Here is a 16,655-nt window from a genome sequence, read left to right on the forward strand (position 1 = left end):
TAAATTGATCCACATTTCTTTCTTTTTTTATTCTCTTATACGTTAATAAGGATACAGTGTTATGCAGAGGTGTACTTATAACAATTTTATAGACAAATGATACTATTTACAGTCGTGTGGGGGGCGCGAAATGTTTTCTTCTTCCTAGGGGGGGCATGACAGAAAATAATTGAGAAGCACTGGAGTAGACTTATATACCACTTCACAGTGCTTTATAGCCCTCTCTAAGTGGTTTACAGAGCCAGCATATTACCCCCAACAATCTGAATCCTCATTTTACTGACCTCGGAAGGATTGGACCTTGAACCAGTGAGATTTGAACTGTCAAATTGCTGGCAGCCAGCAGTCACCACAAGTAGCTTTCAATAAGGCGTTCTAACCACTGCGCCACCATGGCTCATACTGTACTATACTAATGACAAAATAGTTAAGAGGAAGAACAATAATAATAAAAGGAAATAAGATTGACATTCCAAAACTCTCTGTCAACAAACTTTTATTGTAATTGAAACATTGAATTAATGATATTTTGATCCAAAATTAAAATATTAAGAAAAATAAATACCAAACTTTTTGCAAATTTATAAAATACAAAATGTGTATTTATTATTCATTATAAAGTGTTAATACCACTTTATAATGCCTTGGTAAGGCCACACTTGTCTGAAACGGTATAGGGTTTCCTGCCTAGGCAGGGGGTTGGACTAGAAGACCTCCAAGGTCCCTTCCAACTCTATTATTGTATTGTATAAATCCCTATAGTGAATGTCCAATAGAAATGTAAATCAAGTAAAAGCACTTTCAGTATCCAAGGACATGCCATGTTTCCTTGCAGAAGAACCAAAATTATTCAAAACAACAGCATAAATGATGGGAAGAAAGAAAAAAAATCAGATAAAGTCCAGCAGGTTGTTAAAAACAAATCAGCATTTAGCTAACTGGTCAACTTTTAAAGATAAAAAGCAAGGTAAAACAGAGGATTTAAAATGTGAAGTTAAAACCCAGACATACTTAACAAAGTGAACTAATGAGAGGAAGATGTATGCCAAGTGGCTTTCTGACCACTCCCAGAGGGTACTGGAATCTTCAAGACTTCCCTTCTCAGATTGGTCCATGCCTATCCAAAAGCTGCCTTGGGTCATTCCTAAGGTGGAGAAGTACTGCAAAAAAAAAATGGCAGCAAAATCAGCATACCATTGGCAGGAACAAAAAGTTCTCTTATCATTCAGTAGTCAGGTTAGGAAGAGTAACAATTGCCTATTAATCCTCACTCAAATTTCACTGATTTTTTTATTATTATATTTTTATAAAGCATGTTGGAGGAAAGGAAAAAGAAAAAGAAACAAAGGCAAAATAAAAACAAGACATTAAGTGAATAAGCAAGGAATTTGCAACTATCAAAGAGTTATGTTATGATTGTCAATATTTCATTCATTAGTTGTATATAACTGACTGCATGATATTATTTAAAAAATACAAATCATTATTAAAACCCAAGCAATAGATGAATATCATAAGCAGTAATCACCACACTATAAATCATAAAATGAGATTATGAATTATAATAATTTCTGAGAAGATGAAAATCTGCCTTCATTGTAACAGATCATTAAAAAAAGAAAATTAAGATTTTATGTCTAGCAAATATAGAATTTTGGAAATGATACAGGCTTGTATATGGAATTATAACTTTAAAATGTTTTCCAAATTAAGTTATATTTTGTATCAGATTTACTATTCAAATGTAAGGTTATTTCGAACATCAAGATTTACTCCCACAATTTAATTAGCTGTTCTTCTGCAGAAGGAGCTGTGCATAGCTTTCAATCATATGCATAGACTATTATTCCAGAAGTTATGTATAATTCTAGTTTGATATACTTATAGGAATGTAAGATTTAGTAATATCTAATGTAAAAAATAACAGGTTGGAAAGGAAAGTTTTTGAGTCATTTTATGTCATTTTTCCTCTCAAAAGCACAATGAAATATCATCTGCTTAAAGTAGGAGGTGTTGGATACTATTAACCTACCAGCAATTCCAACTAATCAAATCTCATATATTTTAAAACCAATATACATTTCCCCCATGCTATACACACCATCTGTAGATCAAAAATTATTTCAACTTGGTGGTCCCATATGCTTGTTAGTCTGGTGCTGAGTCAACTCTTCAGTCAATCTCAGTTCAGTTTAAATTAACCAGTAGCCAAGTGCCAAGAACACCACCGCTCAATTATCATTCTGCAGGCTTCAACTTATTAGTTGCTAATTTAACTCCCCTTCTGGGCAAACAGCTTCCCCCCCTCCCCCGCTTCATAAAAGAGAAGCAAAAACATTTCCGGCATTCTCCATGCACATGCTCACAGGCAAAACAAGGGGCATGCCTTTGTCTGCAAGTCCTCTTTCTTTGGTAGTTTGCAAAACATTCCTTCAGATAAATCAGCTTATCAGGATAGGGATTGCTTTTTAAAAAAAAGATCAGTAGCAAATAAGGGCATGCAAACTTCAAAAATAATCCCAAATAAGTGTTTTGGGTCTAGCACCCATGTCAGTTCAAGAAGGTTCATGGTATTCACTAAAACTGTCCCTTTTTTCAGTCTTTTGCATGTGTCTTATAAAAAGATGCAACTGCTTTAAGTATTCCACTCTTGAGGGGGAATTTTAAAGCAGCAGCATCTTTTGTTCATGCTTGCATTAAAACCAGATTGCTTTAATGAGTATCACAAGATGCTGTCAAAAGCTTTTCTAAGCAGAGAACATGATCTGGGAGGCAATCTGTCCAATAAAAATTACATATTCCAAAACAAGGAAGATTTCACTGAAATGAAAGAAAGGAAATAAGCACTGCTTTTCTGAAGGTGAAGATAAGCAGAATTGTGCCTGTAATTCTCATCTTATTCTCACCCATCCATTTCACCTAATAAAATATCCCCCCTTTGGAATTTATACCAAAAAAGTTGCATAGTTTAACTCAAATTTTATTTCTGGTTCACTGAAGCATGCCATGTAACTAGTAGTATAGTCTTTATTGTCATTGAACAAAATAAATACAACAAATTAGTTGTATTGTCAACCTATGGATTAGAGGTGGGTTCCTACTGGTTTAGACCGGTTCAGCCAGGGGTGGGTTCCTGCCAGTTCTAACCTCTTCTATAGAAGAGGTTCCACAAATCTACAGTGCCGTTTAGAACTGGTTCCAGCTCCCTCCCCCCGCCCGTCCACACATCATCAAGATGAAGAGCAAGAGGAGGAATTCTGGGAGTTGAAGTCCACAAGTCTTAAAGCTGTCAAGTTTGAACACCCCTGGGTTTTTTTTTCTAAACGGTTAGAGGTGCAAGGGTCTTGTAACTTGACAGCTTTAAGACTTGCACACTTCAATGCCAGAGTTCCTGAGCCAACATGACTGGAGGAGGAATTCTGGGAGTTGAAGTCCACAAGTCTTAAAGCTATCAAGTTTGAACACCCCTGGGTTTTTTTTCTAAAGGGTTAGGGGTGCAAGGGTCTTGTAACTTGACAGCTTTAAGACTTGCATGCTTTAAATGCCAGAATTTCTGAGCCAATATTTTGGTTGCTAAGCAAGAGCGTTGTTAAGTGAGTTTCACCACATTTTACAAGTTGAACATGCCCATCCAGTCACATGGCCGGCAAGCCATTCTACCCGGTCACATGGCCGGCAAGCCACTCCCACAAAGCAGCCACACCTACAGAAGAGGTTCTAAAAATTTTTGAAACCCACCACTGGGTTCAGCCAAACCAGTAGTAACTTGGTGGCCTGGGTCGCTGGAACCAGCAGTGACCCAGGCCTACCATGGCCCCAAACTGGTTTTCCTACAGCGGCGCCATCTTGATTTTTGGTTCTGTGCATGTGCAGAACAGTTTTCCTTAGACAATTTTTTTAAAGGTTTTGTGCATGCACAGACCTTTTGATTTGCAAATGTGCATGGGCGCAACTGGCATGCGTGAGAGTGAAGCGAGCCCGCATGCACAAAATTTTTACATGCACCGAACCAGCAGTAATGCTGGCAGCAACCCACCCCATGCTATGGATATGTACTTATGTTAAGCACGCACAAGAACTAGATAATACTAATTCTAAGCTTTCCAGCATATTCAGTCCTTTAATTCCTAATTAAATCCACACTTTCACCACATACATCATCTCTCCTCTCCACTTTCATTTAGATTTATTACAACTGCTTCTTTCTCTTAATTTTACAGTGTAGAGGAATGTGGAGATGGCCTTGAAAAAATTATGCAACACCAGCTTAGCCCTGAGAGGCAGGAGGAAGTGAAAAAGACAAGACTGCTCTGTTTTGTTTCTCTTGGTATCTTGATGGAAACAAGACAATCTCTTTCAAGATTCTGATATGATTGCCTAAAATAGTAGTGTTGCAGTAGTGATCTTTGGGTCTCCTGATCTTAAAGGACATGAAATAGCAATAGCACTTAGACTTATATATCACTTTACAGTGCTTTATATCCGTCTCTAAGCGGTCTACAATCAGCCTATTGCCCCCAACAATATTTCCTCATTTTACCCACCTCGGAAGGATGAAAGGCTGAGTCAACCTGAGCCTGGTGAGATTTTAACTGCTAAATTGCGGATAGCTGGCAGTCAGCAGAAGTAGCCTGCAGTACTGCAGTCTAACCACTGTGCCACCATGGCTCTTCATAGGACACCAAGTAGGACTGCCATGGTAGGTGCCTGACTAGATGGCTCAGAAACTGACACTGAGCTTGTCGATCAGAAAGGTCGGCAGTTTGGTGGTTCGAATCCCTAGAACAGGTCTCCTGTGTGTGCAGGGAGTTGGACTAGATGACTTTCAAGGTCCCTTCCAACTCTGTTACTGTTAGTCTATGACAGCAAAAAAAATAAGGAATCAAGTAGCAACTACCTTACACATTTATTCAAAAGCATAAGCGTTCATCAATTGCAGCTCACTTCTTCAGATTCATAGAATGTAAATCACTAGTGAGAAAGTAAACGGCTTAAGACACATGCAATGGTAAGTCCTTGATGGCAGAAAGTTCTATTTAGCTAGGAGTGGCCATCAAACCCGCAGGGTGAACACTTTTGGATACGGATGGAACTTTCTTGTTTTGTTTTGTATTTAACTCCAATATTCTTACATGATACTTATTATGATTTTTCTATCTCCAAATTAAAAAGTATGCCAACAGTTTTAACAATTCTTGTCACGAAGGGGTTCTGGGTGGGAGGGGAGGATATAAGAAGCTGCAGGCTATCTTCTCCAAAGTTAGTATTAGAACTGTTGCCTTAAAATGGGATTAGGAATGAGAAAGCTGACAGAACTACTGTAATTTTTAGCTTCTTAAAACTGAACTCCAGTTGTTTGAAATATGCCTAAGAAAGCCAATGCCACTTTCTTATAATTAAACCAGTTTTGGAACAGAAAGATGAATTGGAAGCTTGAGAGAAGTTGGCAGAAATCTTTTCTTTTTCTCCCTACCTAAGGGAAATTACAAACATGACTAAGAACTTAAAGATTTCCCGGAGCTAAAATTGTCAAAATGCAAAACCAAAAAGCGATAACAAAAGCTGGGCGACTAGCCTGGGCATTGAAGTCAATGCAGATGCCAAAACTGACTGTATAATATTGAAAGACAAATTGAATCCTTAGGTTTTAAAACTACAATCTGGATTTTCACCTAGATTTCCAAGGGATGTTCCTGACTGGCTAATGTATTACTTGGAAAACAAAAAACACATATGTTAAAATAACTAGATGTACTTCTCATGTTGCAAGAAAGATTATCTGAGGCATTTAGAAGGAAGAGAAATAAATCTGTTATTATTCTGGTGTTCCCTTGTAGCTATTGGAACAAAATGTAAAATGATATATTTAGAGTGTGTAAATCACATAGCAAGTGTCCACAAAAAGCAATATTTGGGTTTTCTATTTGGAAACTCTGGCATGTTAGAAAAATTCTTTCCAACTTATGAGTGCTTTGCTTTGTTGATATAATTTATATACCATTCTTCCTCCAGGAACGAGTGGCAGTGTACACTATGTAGCATTCCTTTTTTTCCCACAGCAACAACCAGCTGTGTTAATCTGGACTAAGAATTACTATTTTGCCCAAGGCACCCAGTGCACTTCCATGGTGATGGTTAATTTCATTTCATCTGGTGTAGCAAAATGTAGCACAGCACATAAAAGTCACAGGAAAAACATAAGGTAGTCCTCAACTTATGACCACAATTGAGCTCAAAATTTCTGTTAATTTGTTAAGTGAGTTTTGGCCCATTTTACGACCTTTCTTGCCACAGTTGTTAAGTGAATCATTGCAGTTCACCAGTTAGTAACACAGTTGTTAAGTGAATCTGGTTTCCCCCTTGACTTTGCTTTAGAAGGTCACAAAAGGTGATCCTGGGACACAGCAATGGTCATAAATATGAACCAGTTGCCAAGAGTCTGAATTTTGATCCCATCATCATGGGGATGCTGCAAAGGTGGTAACTGAAAAACAGTATTTAATTTTGTATACTGTTTTTTATTGTGTTGTCTGTACACCGCCCCGAGTCCCTTCGGGGAGAGGGGGCGGTCCATAAATTATATATATATATATATATATATATATATATATATATATATATATATATATATATATATATATATATATATATATATATATATATATATATATATATATATATATATATATATATATATATATATATATATATATATATATATTTGTGTTACAACCCCTGGTATGAGTCTCCCTTTATTTATTTATCAGTACAAATACAACATATATATATATATATATATATATATATATATATATATATATATATATATATATATATATATATATATATATATATATATATATATATATAGTGTCATAAATCACATTTTTCAGTGCCATTGTAACTTTCAATGGTCACTAAATGAACTCTTGTAAGTTGAGAACTACCTGTATAAAATATGTATCAAAATATAAAACACCAGAGCAGTGAATTATTTTCAAAACACAGAGTATGAGTGATGAATAAAATTATGACTAAAAGTAAATTATGTGTTTATTATTATTAATTATTAATTTTTTATTATTACATTGGGATGCAATGTAGGTTAGTTTCCTCATGGTGCACCCCAGGCAACATGACTCTTCACAGTTAAATAGTCTACACATTCTGACTGCTGGATCAGTGGTGGGATTCAGCTAGTTCGCACCTATCCAGGAGAACCGGTTGTTAATTTTCTAAGCAGTTCGGAGAACGATTGTTGGAAGAAATCTCCTTTTGTTTCTTTCCACTTTACAGGGCTAATCCTGTAAGGAAGGCAGGAAGGAAACATTCTGGTGTTATTTCTAGCCTAATCTTTATTGCCCTGTTTATAGAAACTGCCTCTCCAGTTAACCCGTATTACATTGTAACAGCTAAGATGAAGCGCCCATCGACTTGAGTGATGTTGAGCTGGCCACGCCCACCCAGTCACATGACCACTGAGCCATGCCTACCCAGCTGGTCATTAGGGCAGAGAACCGGTTGTTAAATTATTTGAATCCCACCACTGTGCTGGACCTCACAAGGATCTCCCAAGGAGAAGCCGCAGCATAAATATCAAAAATAAAAAGAACAATTCTTTTCAAAACCAACTGACAAAAGACATACGGGATGTCCTGAAAATTGTACAACTTAATATGGATGGTATGAGCAAGGCTAAAGATGACTATTTACTTAGGCTTATGAATACTGGCTGATGGTGAAGGGCTCCCAGTTTTAGCCACCACACCACACTGAGTCATGTAGTTTAAGGTTCCACACATCTAAAAACAGAGTGCGGATTTTGCATGTTTTTAAAAGTCTATCACAGCTTGGAAGGATGAATCAACATCGCTTTCTTTAATTTGGAGACAAACCTAATCTTATTTAACATTAAAGTATACAGCTATCTTTCAAGAGAAAATTGCAAAGTACTAGGAGCTATTGAAGGAAGGGAAAAATGAGTGAAGCAATGGCAAAAATTTATAGCTTCGTGAAGCAGGCACTAAATTGGTTACCTGTTTTAATAATTAATGTCACCAATTACCATCTAAGTTATCGGTATTTCTCTGTATATTATTTTTTTCATGTTTTGTTGCTGCGACTATCAGTGAAGTGAGAGTCAGATATCATTTCTTGCTCTGGGAATAAATATATTTTATGAAACAAGCACAAGCATTTCACCTGCTAAAACAGCAGTTTGTCATAGCACTCAAATTAAATGGCATTATTGACACTCTCGGTGGTATTTTTTTTCAAAATAAATGAGATAAATGCCTGATGAAACTTCACAACTACAGAAGTATAAGCAATTGAGGGAGAAGCCGAAGTCGCGACGACACAATGTGCGACAATGCTCTGAGATCGCAGTTGATACTTATGCCACTGGGTGGTCCAAACAGACCTAAACCGTCCTGCAGAGACGGTGAACAGGAAAAATACATCTTGCTGATGTCAGGGACATCGCAAAGTCCCTGATTGATCCAAGAGAAGTTCTTCAAGCTGGTGACAAAAAATCCAGCCATTTGGCTGATGAAGTTGGGGCGGCTGCAAAATGGAAGGATATGGAAAGAGAAAGTGTTTCCAGCTGGTGAGGAATTTTTACTGTTTTAAAAGTGACTGCCTATAAAAAAACTTAAAATTAATTTAAATTAGAGAACAGAAGAAATGAGTGGCGGAATTAAATTTGGACTGGTTTTGGACAGTGGGTTATCTTACTTTTTAAACGCTATCTTCATGGATGGAATTTATGCAAGCCTTTTAAAATGAATGGATTAAGTTTCCTTCTATTTTTTTTTCTTTTACTATTCTCTGTAATCTATGAACTAAAAGAATTTATGGATTTAAAGAGAGAAATTTTATTAGCAATATCATTGATAACAGTACCGACAATCAAAGATAAGCTGATAAAGGAAACAGAAGAAGGGCATCGAAATTACATGAGAGATTTTATAAGCAAAGATTTGCTAAGAAGAGTCCATTCAAAGTTGATTAAGGAGCTGATTAGAGGATTGACACCACAAATGGCAGAAGATATGAGACTGTTTTCTACTGGAAATATACAGGTTGATAGATGAAAGAGTATAATTTAAAACTAGCTAAACTTAGTGAAATTTAGTGACAATAGATATAGTTAAATAAATAATTGATAATGATAATAATGTATACAATGTGTAGTGTTATGATAAGTAATAACTGGATATGAATATTGAATGGTACTCATGAAAGGAAAATTAGAAACCCTTTTGGATTATATATAAAGGTTAATTTTAAAAAAAGAATTAAGTTAGATTCAGTTAAGTCTTGATTATTAGGGGGGAAATGATATGATGCAGGATATAGTCAAATAAAGGAGGGATAATGATAATAGCATATGTGTGTGTGTGTTGTGTGTGTGTGTGTGTGTGTGTACAACATAAGGAAATGGGATGTAAATTGTAAACAGTGATTTGGAAAGGAGGATTACAAAACTTTGTTGTTAAATATTATGAATGTTTAGCTAGAATAGGACATAAGGACTCAGTGTCATTGGAGGATTTTAGAAATAGTAAATGAAATGCCAGTATGTGGTTATGTATTAAATCTTGGTGTATTTTATGATGAAGGACGTTTAAACAATTATAGTCAAATGAAAATGGAGGTATGATGACTCTAACATGTATAAATATCTAAGTTAAAATACTTGAGTTAATATGAATTATGCTTGATGACTGTGGAAGAGATGCATGAAAGTCTTTTGTAACCAACCGATACATTTTCTACAGTATGTAAAGGAGGAAGATTTTATGTGTTGTGTTTGTTTTGAAAATTAAAAATAAAATAAAAAACTTTTTTTTAAAAAAAAAAGAAGTATAAGCAATATGGGAAAGACTACAGGAAATAAATGCCTATGTTTGACTGCAGCTACGGCTTAAATCATAGTGATGACTAGGCCCTCAGTGCAACTGATACGCTAGTAAAAAAATATAAATATACAATTCTTTAGTGATTTAGTCAGAAGCCAGCAATCTGAAATGTGCTCTGTCTTCCTGTCTCTTCCTGTTTAACCGTAGAAGTAACTATTCAAATCAATATAAAATACAATATTTATTCAAAATGTACTTTAAATCAGGGTCAATAAAGTCAAACATCTGAACCATTCAAAATTTTACTGATTTACTTACACGTATTTCCTCTGGTGAAAGGGCCTGATTGTGTCCTTTTTAGGTCTATAGGAAGTCTTCAACTTAGGACCACCGCTGAACCCAAAATTTATATTGCCAAGTGAAAAATTTGTTAAGTACGTTTTTCCCCATTTTGCTACCCTTCTTGCCACATTTCTTAAGTGAATCACTGCAGTTGTTAAATTAGTAGCATCGTTGTGAATCTGGCTTTCCCATTGACTTTGCTTCTCACAAAATGTGTTCACATGAGCCCAGGACACTGCAACTGTCATAAATATGAACCAATTGCCAAGCATCTGAATTTTGATCACATAATCATGGGGATGCTGCAATGATCATAAGTGTGAAAAATTGTCAAATGTACCTAACCGTTGTAACTTCAAAAAGTCACTAAATGAACCATTGTAAGTCAAGGACTATGTATACTCATTCACCTTTGGTCCCCAACTGGTACTAAACATTCACTTGTGGCTCCAAATAGCTGTAACCTGTCCAGTGAATCATCTCTGCAGACGGGCCAAACCACGTGATGGTAGCCGATGGGTCTTTGACCCTTGTTGAAATAAGGAATTTGTCTATCTCAGCATCTGAAGTCTGGCCATCGCAGATTGAGAGGAAGAGACATATCACAGACCAATGGTCAAAAAAGCCAGACTCAAAAGGCGTGGAGTGTTAAGAGCATGGCAAGATCACCCACATGTCCTGGTCATCCACTGCAGCAGGAGAGGACTCCACTGTAACAGTTCTCCATATCCCTCCATATCCCTGGCAGAGTGGGACTGCCCCTGTGCAAAGGCTGTTTCACTTGAAACTTCATTGCGCACAGATTTCTCTTATGCAACTCATCTGCAAATCAATTCAATCCAAACTCATTTTGTTGAGCTTTGCAGTGTTATGGCCAAGAAATTGGCAGAGTCGCCTTGTGGCAAGGTGGGTGGCAAACAAAATGAATAAATAATAACAGGTAGAAATAATCACTGGTAAGTGTCACAAACCTGCACGTGGGCAGCCTCCGGACAAGTGGTTGTTCATCTCAGTGCCCAGGGCAGCTGACATGTCTGGCAGCATCCAGGGGGACTTGGCAATGACCTTTTGTGATGTCTTCCTCAGCTCAAATGAACCCTAGTCTCTATCCTAGATTCAGTCCAAAAGCATTTAATTCCAAGTGACTACGAGTACTTCTGGCTAACATGTCACAAAGTGTCCTACTTTTATCTAAGCAGGGAGTGTTGTGTTGTCCAAGGCTGCTAGATGAAGCTCTGTGGTCACAACATGGGTGGGAAAGTAAATATGTTTCAACCTCCTTATCACCATGTGTGGCCCTGAATGTGGCATCACACCTTTCTTGATCATATTTCCCTTTTGTTAAATAGCTTGCGTTTACTAAGATGAATCACCTAATACAGAGGTAAAGAAGGTTCTGCCTAATTGCTTACAGATACAGCCAATGTATCTTCTATCCTGTAAAAATGTTATCTGCCATGATACTAGAGGAGTGAGAAAATTTATATTTATTACAAATGCATTTGTAATTTTAAGATATATATCATAATCAGACAGGGAAGAAATTTCTACAGAACCATCCATTGCAAGAATATGTATGAGCAATTGAGTTAGTTAGATGGAAATGAAAATATAGTTTGCCACATAATAATGAAAGAGAGACATGACCTGGGCTCATTTCTACAGCTTCAGTGCCTCTGAAACAAGTATTTTATGCTTCAGTAAACTGTTGGTCTTCTTACCATACATTAATACTCTCTTCTCCTTTGCTCAAGTGAAACACCTTCATTAGCTTTTCAATTTCAAAGCATTGGCTCCAGGATCAGTTACTCCTTAAAGAAAAATTGTTCTTGGTACTTGCTGTGAAAGCTCCAGGAAGGATTGTGGTGCCTCAGAAAGATTGCAAAAGGGGTACCAAAGGTGAGAACTCAATTTATTGGTTTATTTATAAGCAATATTCCTTTATGCAGTGCATGGTTAAGTGAAGGAATCATTTAGTAAGTGATGTACAGAGAATTTGTTGATGGATTTTTGTTGATGATGGCACAGTGGTTAGAATGCAGTATTACAGGCAAACTCTGCTTAGCTCGCAGTTCGATTCCGAAGGAACTCGAAGTTGACTCAGCCTTCCATCCTTCCAAGGTCACTAAAATAAGGATCCAGATTGTTGGGGAAATATGCTGACATTGTAAACTGCTCAGAGAGTGCTGTAAAACATATGGAGTGGTGTATAAGCCTAAATGCTATGGCTATGGATTTTTGAAAACCATTTTTATTCAATTTGATAGAAATAATTTTTTTTTAAACAAAACGTGGTGAAATTCTCTCGAAAGGGTCTCAGGAACTTGGTATTAGAATGGTTGAGAGGCACAACTGTGTGCTATTTTGATGTGCCATCATTTCTCCACTGGCTTGCAATTTCCATTGCTTTCCACCGCTTCTGTTGAATAGCAAGAAGAGGTATTTTCAGTGACTTCTTCAGGCCAGGAAAAAAGAAGAAGATTTCATGTAATTGGAGAAACATGACATAGAAGCAACCACCCTTATCACCATCATATCACTTCTCAGCAGTAAAGCGAGCTCAAAAAGGTCAGCAAAAATAATGTTTTAAAAAATCAAAAGCACCTAGACACTAAAGAAGGATAGAAGTCTTGTTTGTAGGCACTTCCTTTTCATTTAGAGCAGGGGTGTCAAACTCACGGCCTGCAGGCTAGATGCATCACTCGCTGGCCACACCCACCCTCATTTTAGGAAAAAAAGGGAGGGAAGTTGTGATACATCATGGGATGAATGTTGTTGTGAGTTTGACACATCTTATTTAGAGCTATCATCACAAGATATTGTGTTTTATTAGCTAAGACTGTTTAAAAGAGAATCCCTGCAGAGAGGTAAAAACACAGATAGTGGCTACATTTCTAGTTCCAGATGTATGGTATCTTTGAATACTAAATTGTTGGAAAAACAAACTAAGACTGTTTGCTTTCACAAATAAACATCTACTTGAATACTGTGGAAAAGAGGAGTGTGTTGTAAGTCACTCACTGAAAATGATTAAGAAGAGTCTTCTTATGTTCCTGGTGTCTCCTGGGTGGACTTACAAGTCCGTCCCGCTACTTTCCACAGACCAACTAAGTCAAAATGGATTCCATTTCTCTCTCTGGCTATTTTTAGCTGGTAAAGTGTACCTGGTGACAACTAGGGCATTATTCATATTTCAATGAGTTCAACCTTGCTGTGAATGAAGAAGTGTTCTCAGCCTCCAATATGTAGGCAGCCACATGGAAATCAAAGTAAATCCTCAATTTGGGAATTATTACAAATCATCAGCCATGAAAATAGGAAAAATCATATGGATGAGGAAAGGGCTCCCCCCCCCCCCTTTATTCTACCTTCCTAAAGTTACTCACTCCTCTCAAAGGGGCTGGTGGTTCAAACATTCAGGAAAAAAATGTTTTCTGGATATTTATTCTTATTTGTTCCCTTAAAAAATTACCTCTGGTTCAGTGGTGGGTTCCAGATCCCGGTGCAACCGGTACAGTGCAACGGGGCCTGGTGTCTTCCACATGCATGCACACAGCGTGCTGTGCGCATGTGCATGCGTCCTTACTTCCGCAACACTCCAACTGCTCAGTGGAGCATCGTGCAGGCGCCGTATGCTCCATGCACGGATGTGCCGAAGAGCTCAAATACAGGTAAGGAGCTCGGGCGGGCAGGTGGGCCCTCCAGAGCACCATACTGGAACAGTACCCGGTGCTCTCGGCAGGCCCTGGTATGCACATACCGGGGCGTACTGTCTGCAACCCACCACTGCTCTGGTTGTACGTTCTAATATCAGATTGAGAGTAGGCTACTGGTTACCTGGGTGTAACTTTTCTTGCTTTGTGAGATGGGCAGCTATATACATTTGAAAAATAAACATACAAAAAAAAATACTGTAACAGAGAAATCTGAGCAAACGATGGTTTTAATTTATTTTCTGTCCGTACGAGTCTGTCTAAGAATAAGCACCTTTTCTCATCTGCTGAGTTTAGACTGATGAAGCTGCAGGATGTGATGTGATGGATGTGATTTAGTAAAGAAATTAAGAAACAATGAATAACTGCATTTTTGTTTTAAATAATATAAAATGCCTCGAATGTTCTGTAAGTAGAAAGAGAGGATATAAATTAAATAAATAAATCTGGTGGAATTGAATTAGGGATAATTATCAAACATTATTATTAGACTAAAAAATATAATTTGAGGCAATTATAGTAGAATAAATTATAATAGCAATAACAACAGAAACAGCATTTAGGTTTACCTACAACCGCATAGTGCTTTACAGAACTGTCTGGAAGGTTGTCAATGTTGAAGCATGATTTGCATATTGCCCCCAACAATCTGGGACCTCATTTTACCAACCTCCTAAGAATGGAAGGCTGAGTCAACCTTGAGCCCATCGGAATCGAACTTAGGCTGTAGGCAGTGTTTTCCTGCAATGCTGCACTTTAACCACTGTGCCACCATAGTAGACAAATCATGATAATTGTGTTCATTATCATAGATTATAATATCATCTCTGCCCAAAAATAAGACAGGGTCTTATTTTGTTTTGACCCCTGAAATAAGCACTAATAAGACCTGTTTTTTTGGGGGGGGGAGTTCTTATTACTTTTGAGGTGCAGGAGGTGGCGACAGTGATCACCTCATGGCTGCTGCTGTGTTGCAATATTTACAGGGAGGGCTTATTTTCGGGGAAGCCTTATTTTAGCATATGCACTTAAAAGCCCCATTGAGCTTATTATCCAGGGAGGTCTTATTTTGGGGTAAACAGGGTAATTGGTTATCATAAACTATCATAATTAAGTTGCTTATCATAATTTTTATAACTATAAAAGATAATTAGGATCATCATACTTTTGATATTTATTTATAACAAAAACAATTAATAATTGGCATACATTATGATAATTGCTCCTGTTATAATTAGGCAAAATAAATAATTGGTGTCCATTTTAATAAATTATCATAAATTATGATAATTAGAATTGATGATTATAAATTAGGGCCAATTATCATAAACCATGTTTATTAACTTGGATAAATGATCATATATTGTTAATAAATTTGCCAAATAACTTCTTGCTGTGTGTAACATGAGCAAGCATTTCACCATATTTTAATTTTATTAAAACATGTTCTGAAGACCAATATTTAAACATTGGTCTTTTATCTAAAATTTTTGTCTGTATGTACTTTTCTTAAGCATTCTGACTTTGTATATTTGTTTTGGATATTTTGGATATTTGAATATCAATTATCTTGCACTGCTTAATGACAACAGTAAATTAATCAATGAGAATAGAACTGGAGGGAACCTTGGAGGTCTTCTAGTCGAGCCCCCTGCTCAAGCAGAAGACCCTATACCATTTCAGACAGTGGCTGTCCAATCTTTTATTTAAAATTTCCAGTGATGGAGCACCCATAACTTCTGAAGGCAAGCTGTTCTACTGGCTAATTGTCCTCACTGTTAGGAAGTTTCCCCTTAATTCCAGGTTGATTTTCTCCTTGATTAGTTTCTTGCCTTACTTTCTGGTACTTTCTTCTTTGTGGTGGCCTCTCAAATATTGGAATATTGTTATCATGTCACCCCTAGGCCTTCTTTTCTCTAGACTAGCCAAACCCAAATCTTGCAACCATTCTTCATATGTTTTACTCTCCAGGCCTTTATTCATCTTGGTTGCTCTTCTATGCACATTTTTCAAAGTCTCAACATCATTTTGTAGTATTCCAGGTGTGGCTTTACTAAGGCTTTATAAAGGGTATTAATACTTCATGTTTAATTTTTTTAATTTTAATTTAATGCTTCTAGACCGCCCCCTCTCCCGAAAGGGACTCGGGGCGGTGTACAGTTCATACAAAATATATCAGATACAATAAAATTAAGTATGTACAGTTGACAGTTGACATGGAGGAGGTAAGAATGACATTAAAAGAACTGTACAAAGCAGATTAAAATAAGTTCAAACCCCTAAAAACAAATACAGTGAATTAAAAAACCCCTAAAATAACCAGATATAGTGCGTTTGCCAGGAGGGACAGTTGAATTATGCCAGGCCTGCTAATCGGAACAGGTGGGTCTTCAGTTTTTGCCGGAAGGAGCGGAGGTCAGAAGTGGTTCTAATGTCGGGGGGGAGGTCATTCCAGAGGGTTGGGCCCATCACAGAGAAGGCCCTACTCCTCGGTGTCGCCCGCCGGCATTGTCCAGTGGATGGCACCAGGAGAAGTCCCTCCCTGTGTGAGCGTATTGGCCGCAGGGATGTATGTGGGAGGATGCGATCCCGCAAGTAACTAGGTCCCGTGCCATGGAGCGCTTTAAAGATGGTAATCAGCACCTTGAAACGCACCCGGAAAACCACAGGTAGCCAATGCAGCTCGCGCAGGAGAGGTGTTACGTGGGAGTACCTCGTACTCCCCATCACAGCCCGC

The sequence above is a fragment of the Natrix helvetica genome (assembly GCF_964273705.1).
Source record: "Natrix helvetica genome assembly, chromosome: 3".
Lineage (NCBI taxonomy): Eukaryota > Metazoa > Chordata > Lepidosauria > Squamata > Natricidae > Natrix > Natrix helvetica.